The sequence below is a fragment of the Macrobrachium rosenbergii genome, chromosome 56 (genome assembly GCF_040412425.1).
Source record: "Macrobrachium rosenbergii isolate ZJJX-2024 chromosome 56, ASM4041242v1, whole genome shotgun sequence".
Taxonomy (NCBI): Eukaryota; Metazoa; Arthropoda; class Malacostraca; order Decapoda; family Palaemonidae; genus Macrobrachium; species Macrobrachium rosenbergii.
Window position 1 is genome coordinate 33460413 of NC_089796.1, and position 9500 is coordinate 33469912.

A 9500-nucleotide genomic window follows, 5' to 3' on the forward strand; every position below is an offset into this window, starting at 1 on the left:
GAATGGTTGCTTTAAGCAGCTTAGATGGGCTAAGCTGCTTAAGGGAGTGGCACTCAGCCTCTTATCTTTGACCTTTTCGACTGTGCCATCTAAATATCTGTTTCAGGTAAAGGAAGGGGACAGATCAAAATGTTGATAACTTTTAGTGTTGATATCTAGGTCAACTGGGATCGGCTATGCAGCGACAATTCTACTTTTGTTAAACTAATGGCAAACTAAGGGTCGGCTGTGCAGCGACTTCTTGTAACCTATAATAATATATATACAGAAGTGAATGTTTGAATGTTAATTGTATGTTTGTGTGCTATAGAAATCCGAACCACTGGACCAACCTAGACAAAATTTGGAAAAGGGCCATCATTTGACCAAACTTAGATAATAGGGTAGGTTTCAAGCCTGTACCCCGCCCCCTTCCCCATCCCCCATCCCCTTTCTGCATTCCCTCGTAACTTATGTGGTAAATAAACTCTACATGTTTATCATACCTCATCTCATGTAATCGAGACCATACAAATATATTATTGAAAAGCTTTTCAGTCACCACAGTAATAACTGGATAAAAGGGACAGACAGCACAGTAATATATGGATAAAAGGGACAGTCACCACAGTAATACCTGGATAAAAGGGACAAACAGCACAGCAATACCTGATTAAAGATGACAGACAGCACAGCAATAGCTGGATAAAAGGGACAGTCACCACAGTAATACCTGGATAAAATGGACAGTCACCACAGTAATACCAAGATAAAAGGGACAGTCACGATTAAAGGGACAGGCACCACTGTAATACCTGAATAGAGGGGACAGACAGCACAGTAATACCTGGATAAAAGGGACAGTTACCACAGTTATACATGGATAAAAGGGACTGTCACCACAGTAATACCTGGATAAAAGGGACAGCCACCAAATCACCATAGTAATACCTGGATAAAGGGAACAGACAGCACAGTAATAACTGGGTAAAAGGGACAATCATCACAGTAATACCTGGGTAAAAGGGACAGTCACTATTGTAATGCCTGGAAAAAGGGACGGACAGCATAGTAATACCTGGTTAAAGGGGACAGACAGTACAGTAATACCTGGTTAAAGGTAACAAACAGCATAGTGATGCCTGGATAAAAGGGACAGTCACTACAGTAATGCCTGAATAAAAGTTACAGTCACCACAGTAATACTTGGATAATAGGAAGTCACCACAGCAATACCAGCATAAAAGGGACAGCCAGAAGACAGTGCAGTAATAACTGGGTAAAAGGGACAATCACCACGTAATACTTTGATAAAAGGGGGAAGTCACCACAGTAATACTTGGATAAAAGGGACAGACAGTACAGTAATACCTGGTTAAAGGGGACAGACAGTATAGTAATACCTGGTTAAAGGGGGGGTAAACAACATAGTAACACCTGGATAAAGTGGACAGTCACCACAGTAATACCTGGGTAAAAGGAACTGACAGTACAGTAATACCTGGTTAAAGGGGACAGACAGTACAGTTATACTTGGTTAAAGGTGTGAGACGCACGGTAACACCTGGATAAAAGGGACAGTCACCACAGTAATATCTGGATAAAAGGGACAGTCACCACAGTAATACCTGGATAAAAGGGACAAACAGCACAGTAATACCTGCTTAAAGTGACAAACAGCACAGTAATACCTATATAAAAGGAACAGTCACCACAGTAATACCTGGATAGAAGGGACAGACAGCACAGTAATAGCTTGATAAAAGGGACAGTTACCACAGTTATACCTGGATAAAAGGGACAGTGGCCACAGTAATATCTGGATAAAAGGGACAGTCACCGCAGTAATATCTGGATAGAAGGGACAGACAGCACAGTAATATCTGAATAAAAGCACAGTTACCACAGTTATACGTAGGTAAAAGGAGCAGTCACCACAGTAATACATGGATAAAAGGAACAGACAACACAGTAAAATCTGGTTAAAGGTGACAGACAACACAGAAATACCTGGATAAAAGGGACAGTTACCACAGTCATACCTGGATTAAAGGGACAGTCACCACAGTAATGCCTGGATAAAGGGGATAGAAGGACAGTAATAACTGGATAAAAGGGACAGTCATCACAGTAATACCTGGATAAAAGGGATAGTCACCACAGTAATACCTGCACACTAAATTTTTAGTGGCCTAGCTCACTTCCGCTCTTTACTGCAGTGCTTTGAAGGAACGTGTGTAGTGTGTGGTTGTCTCACTGACTATGATGAAGAAAGTTGAGCAGAGAATCTGCATCAAATTTTGCCAAAAGCTTGCCTAAGCAAAGATGTAAAGCATGTATGGAGGAGAGTGTATAATCCACACAGGAGTGTATGAGTGGTTCAGACATTTTTAATATGGCTGACAAAATGTCGATAGTGACCAACGTTTTGGGAGACCCGCAATTATCGGGTCAGACAGTAAACGAGGAGCACTGCTGTGATGTACTTCGACATTTGTGGGGTGCTATTCGTCAGAAAAGGCCAGAATTGCATGTGTCTGGTGAGTGGCAATTGTACCATAAAGACGCACCTGCCCATTCAGTACAGCTTGCGCAGCAGTTTTTAGCCAAGCTCAACATCCCCCAAGTCCAACAGCCAAAGTTTTCCCCAAGTCTCCCCCCAACCCCTTGCGACTTTTTTCTCTTTCCAAAAATCAAATCCCACTTGAAAAGAATATTTCAGGACATCGAAGAGATCCAAGTGAATGCAGCGAGGTGTTAGGAAAATTAGTTAGGGAGAATAGAAAGAAAGAGAGAGAGAGAGAGAGAAATAGAATAATAGAGAGACAAAGAAGAAGAATAAAAGAGAGAAAAGAGAGAGAGAACAATAATTAAGCCTGGGTTATTTTGCATCGAGAGAGACTAGAAGTGCTGATTGATGTCAACCACCTTCCATGAACTCAAAACAGTGAGCGAGTATATTAATATCGCGCCCAGGGCCATAAAACCGATCGTAAAATCTGGAAACTGTGGCCTCGTGATTTAGCTTACTCAGGGATTACTCAGCACCTCGTCAAAAGCTAACGCCAGCCATATCTGTAATCCCGCCTTCAATAGGAGGCGTTTTCATGGAAATTCCATAGAATTGGGGGCTGGACAAAGTGATGTACTTCAACACCCTCCAATCAAACATCCTAGGGAGGGGTCTTTTACACCCCCTCCTAAGATCATTTCCAATCAAATCCTCTAAGGAGAGATTTGAACAACACCCACCAACGTCCTTCCCAATCACACTCTTTGAGGGGAGGCCTTACTGATAAATTCTTCCAATAGGATACTGGAAGGAGGAGGAGTTGCAGATAACCAGAAAACCCAGGGGTTCCAGAGAAACAAGAGCAGAGCAGAGCAGCATTCGAGTTCACATCCACCACAAAGAGAGTTATATCTCTCCTTGCTTTTGTGTTCCCAAAACAGACTGAATTGAACTGTCTAATAAGAGTGATTTCGTTATCATAACTGTAACTGTAAATTGTACTTAAGTTTCTAGTTAACTTTCATCATTAACCCTTTAAAGTCCACCCTAGGTTTTATGGGAAATTTCAAAAAACCCTCTTAGTATGTGATAGTATATCAAAATACAAGATCAAATCATTCTTGTGCATTTTTTGAAATCTTGCAAAACTTGGCAAATAATTGCATTCAATGAAGTATCCCAGACGTATGCCTCGGTCGAGCTCCGACGGACCACGCTCATCCGTGCACGGGACACTTCGGACCATAACGGTAAACTTTTTCCCGATAATACCACTCTTTATATACTCACCTTTTTACCAATTTCCATGATGAATTTATTGTGTTTGACATTAATATGACTTGCTACTGTGTTTATTATGAATTTTTTTCTGTTTTTTTCCCTCTATTGATGTATAAAAGATACCCTGGGATAGCTGAATACTTTATTTTACAAAAATAAAAAAATATACAAGTAATACTGGCAGTGAAATGTGTTAGTAATTATAATTTACAGCTTAGACTTACATAGGGTAGCATAAAAAATAGACAATAACAAACTTACAAGACTTCCACAACATACAAACTTACACAAAATATATACAATATTTACAAAAGTTATGCCTTGTGGAAGAGTGCAAAACAGTTCCTTGCATCAGTCAGACACAGTGCCACTTTACAGTCCTCACACACCCACCGGGACCTGTGGATGTGGCCCTTACAGGAACAAAACTTACAGGTCTGCCTAGCCTTGACATACAAAGGCATATGCAGTTTAGTGGCATCCTGACGTTCTGCAACGGCAGGCACAACAGCTCGCTGGCCCCTCTTCGGTGAAGGGACATCTCGCTGAGTAAGGGAAACCCTGATGACTCTGGTGGGGTTGACCTTGTAAGACCTCAGTGCCAAGGCGATGGAGAGGCGGAAGTCCTTGAGGGGCATAGGGTTGGACAGCAATGCCAAACAGTCCCTCTTGTACAGAAGCCAGGCATTACATATTATGAGGTCCACAATGTATGCAAAGAGCCTCATATAGTACCTCTTTGCTTTGAAGGGGGTCTTGTAGAGGTGGGTCAGCATGTCACTTTTGTCGATGCCACCCATTCGGCTGTTGTACTTGGTGATGACATTTGGACAGGGTACACCAACCTTCTTCTTCTCCTCCCTGTTATACCGTTGAATGTCAGCAACAGGCTCCACACCGACATCAGTAGACAGCACAGTCACAATGTTGTTGTCCTTCCACCTAGCCACAAGGATCCCTTCAGAAGAGACGAAATCAAGTGTGCCCTGGCTACTGTCTTCTTAGACATATCCTTCACAGTCATCAGAGGTGGGAAGCCAACCCTATTTTCTTTGCAGTGCCCACGTATCGACACTGATACTGGGACCTCAGGTACTCAGCCAAGGATAAACTTGTGAAGTAATTGTCGGCATACACTGCAGTGGTCTTGGGGTTCTTGAGGGTCTTCACCAAGGCGACAACGAACTTCGAAGTGACTGGCATCTTCTCCTCCTCTTCAGACAGTGTGGTGTGGTGACTTGAAAATGTGGACTCTCCTTGGTACATGAGGATGTCATGTACAAATCCATCCACAATGGACCTGCAGAAGAGTTTGTAGCCCCACTTGTCTGGCTTCTTGGCTACATACTGGCGAAGGTTACCAGCTGTGGTCCCCTTGTATGCAACCATGACCTCGTCAATAGACCGTACAGGAGTTTCAGCAACCTTCAGGAACTCCCTGGTGACCTTGCTGAAGATTGCATGAACCTTCAGGAACCTGTCCCTTGACCCTGCTGCCAAGTCGTTGTCACTGAAGTGGAGGTTAGACTGGATTGCCTTGAAGCGGTTCCTGGACATGCAGTCAGCAATCTGTGGAACCCTAGTGTGGACAGCCCAGTAGTCAACTATACTGGGCAATGGAACGAGCCCCATGAAAATGATGGCACCCATGAACACCTTGAGTTCAGCCTCCGTGATGTTGAAGTTCCCCCCAACATCGTTCTGCCTGGGATACAGGTTTGTTTGATATACAATGTGTTCCGCCAGTTCATTTGTGAAGAACTGGAGGAAGTACTCCATTGGTGCCCTCAAATAACAAGGGCGTTCATGAACATAATCAGGCAGGGGCTGGTTACTGATGTCCTCTTTCTTCCACTGATGAGGCTGAGCTTTCTTGTTCCTGCTAGGGGTGGATGGTACATCAGCAGCACTGTCTACCACATCTGGCATAGGGTGTGGCACTGCAACAGGGACAGGACGGCCAAATGAAATAAGAAAAGAGTCACATTAGTAATACAGACAATAAATCATGATTGTGTTGTGTGTGTGGACAATGAGTGTGTTATTGTGTGTGTATGTGTGTGCATGTGTGTATGTGTGTGCATGTGTGTATGAGTGTGTGCATGTGTGTGTGTGTATGTGTGTGTGTAGGCACTGTATAGTGAATAGAATGATATGTAATCCATCAACAATGAAAAGTTTCAAAAACACATGAAGTTATGTGTATCTGTGAGTGTGTGCATGTGTGAGTGTGTTGGCTCTATGTATAATAACTAGAATGATATGTATAATAAATAGAATGATATGTAATCCATCAACAATGAAAAGTTTCAAAAACACATGAAGTTATGTGTATCTGTATGAGTGTGTGCATCTGTGTATGTATGAGTGTGTGCATCTATGTATGTATGAGTGTGAGCATGTGTATGAGTGTGTGAATGTGTATGAGTGTGTGCATGTGTATGAGTGTGTGCATGTGTATGAGTGTGTTGGCACTGTGTAAAATAAATAAAATGATATGTATAAATGATATGTAATCCATCAACAATGAAAAAATACATGATGTTGTTATGATACTAACCTCGTGAAGTAGTAGGCTGAAGAAATTCCGCGTCAGCCAGCTCGTCCTCATCAGGTTGGTATGTTGGGTCCTCACAGTCACTGTCTACCTCCACATCAACATCACTATCTTCGGCATCTTCTGGGGCTATCCATGCCGTGCGCACTTCCTCCCTGTGTTCCAAGGCAGCATTCCTTCGCCCATAAAACATATCACTCCTAATCTGCAAAAAAAAGTAAAAGCAATTAGCTTCTGAAAAAATTTTTTGAGGCGTCGCGTGTTGCGCCATACTTTTACCGTTACGGACCGAAGTAGCCCGTGCGGGATATATACTTATTACGGCTATGATTTCAAATACTAAATATTATCACATCACCTTGAAAACACTTCAGCATGAAGACACATCATTCAACAACAACCTATGAAAAAACTGTGTACTTACCATGATTACAACGGGATGTGGGGATCCTTCGGAACAATTTTAGCGTGACTGCACCCTATCACATCATTAAGGGGACTGGTGTCGATTCAAAAGCACACACGCCCCACCCCATGGACAGTGCTGTCTTCTGATTGGTTGATTTGAAGAGTTGGGAGGTGTGACAATAAGGTACCAGATAGTCAATTTCATACATGCATAAGCTTGGTGGCCACGAGTTCCCAAAAGTAGCCAATTTTAAGAGCCTGTACGGGACACTTGGTCGGTAAAGGGTAAAGTAAGAAACAACAATCTCGTCTCTATTATGCCTTTCTGGGAGATACCAGTAATTTAAGATAATTCCCCTTCAACAATAGCAGGTTCGTGAACGATGCGGTGACGACGGAGTCGACACTTAGAAGAATCTTGCAGGTGAGAGAGAATAAAAATTTTACTCGGGCATGACAGAGGCAGTTGCTGATAATCCCAGAAAACAAGTTCAGGAATGCTTCCATCACTTGAAACTGTGATAAATATATATATATATATATATATATATATATATATATATATATATATATATATATATATATATATATATATATATATATATATATATATATATATATATATATATATATATATATATATATATATATATATATATATATATATATATATATATATATATATAGGTAATTCCTTATAGTTGCTCTCAGGTTCCAACTTCTTTTAGACTTGTATGGCCCAGTGGGTAACGCCCTTGCTTTCCACCTGAGAGACCTGGGTTCGATCCCGACGTGAGTCAGAAATTTATTTCTGTTCCACACGTGATTGTGTGTTGATGATTTCTATCTTATTCACTCAGAAAGGATAATTCGAATGAAATGTTGTCTATTGGGTCATTGCTGAGTCGGGAAGTTGGGGAAAACTCGCTGGTATGCAAGCAGTTAGCTTGCCCAGGTAATTCCTTGGGTGCAGTTGCTCTCAGGTTCCAACTTCTTTTATGGCCCAGTGGGTAACGCCCTTGCTTTCCACCTGAGACCTGGGTTCGATCCCGACGTGAGTCAGAAATTTATTTCTGTTCCACACGTGATTTGTGTGTTGATGATTTCTATCTTATTCACTCCAGAAGGGATAATCGAATGAAATGTTGTCTATTGGGTCATTGCTGAGTCGGGAAGTTGGGAAAAACTCGCTGGTATGCAAGCAGTTAGCTTATATCCTTGGGTGCAGTTGCTCTATAGGTTCCAACTTCTTTTAGACTTGTATGGCCCAGTGGGTAACGCCCTTGCTTTCCACCTGAGAGACCTGGGTTCGATACCGACGTGAGTCAGAAATTTATTTCTGTTCCACACGTGATTGTGTGTTGATGATTTCTATCTTATTCACTCAGAAGGGATAATTCGAATGAAATGTTGTCTATTGGGTCATTGCTGAGTCGGGAAGTTGGGGAAAACTCGCTGGTATGCAAGCAGTTAGCTTGCCCAGGTAGGTGCAGTTGCTCTCAGGTTCCAACTTCTTTTAGACTTGTATGGCCCAGTGGGTAACGCCCTTGCTTTCCACCTGAGAGACCTGGGTTCGATCCCGACGTGAGTCAGAAATTTATTTCTGTTCCACACGTGATTGTGTGTTGATGATTTCTATCTTATTCACTCAGAAGGGATAATTCGAATGAAATGTTGTCTATTGGGTCATTGCTGAGTCGGGAAGGCTGGTATGCAAGCAGTTAGCTTGCCCAGGTAATTCCTTGGGTGCAGTTGCTCTCAGGTTCCAATCTTTTAGCATGGCCCAGTGGGTAACGCCCTTGCTTTCCACCTGAGAGACCTGGGTTCGATCCTGACGTGAGTCAGAAATTTATATATATATATATTGTTACATCATATATAAACTGTTAAATAATAAAATATTACTTTAAAATATATCATATATATATAAAATCAATAAAATCTCATAAAATTTACAACGTTTAGTAATAAATAACTTTGTTACATCATCAGGGAAACTGTTAAATAATGAAAAAATTACTTTAAAAAATAAAATCAATAAAATTCATAAAATACAGCACAGTTAAATACAAGATAAAAAAAAAAAGGCATAAAAGCAAAATCAAAGACCGCTAACCAACCTTATACCAAGAAGGCAGAAGACAGAATGCACAAATAAAAAGTTAACTCAGGTAGAGATAAGTGGAGGAGGTCTGGGTATTTAATTGAGGAACTAGTTGTTTAATAAATAATGATTCCAGGATAGGCAGTTCCCATGCATTAGTTGTTTGGCCTATGATGCAGAAATCATTTCTATCAATATACTGTATATATGTTTTACAAATTTTTAAATGGTTTCTTATGCTTGAATGCTCGGGCCTGGAGAGCCTACAGCCAGTCCGAAAACTTAATCCCCGATGAGAGTCAATTCTGACCCTCAGTAACCTCCTCGTGGATCCGACATATGTCCCAGAGTTACACTTAGGGCAATTATACTTATGTAACACATTAGAGGTCAAAATCGGGTTTAATTGATCATTGTATCTGAAAAAGGAACCGATCGTTAGTGGATTTTTAGGGATTAATTTTAGATTAACGGCACCATAATGTTTATGAATAATTTGTGCGAACCTTTGTCGAAAAGAATCATGTAAAAATGGAAATTTGGCATTAAAAGCTAATTTTGGTACTGTACAAGGTTTGGCTATGTTCATGAATTGTTACATGATGATTCTTTTTGACAATTTTTTTAAGTAATTCTATTCATTATTTAACAGATTCCTG

General features: G+C 41.1%; 1 pseudogene; it reads right to left on the bottom strand.

The window, feature by feature from the left end:
* Positions 1–3732: 3732 nt before the first annotated feature.
* LOC136836563 (piggyBac transposable element-derived protein 3-like) lies at positions 3733–6762 on the bottom strand (annotated as a pseudogene).
* Between the last annotated feature and the right edge of the window lie 2738 nt (positions 6763–9500).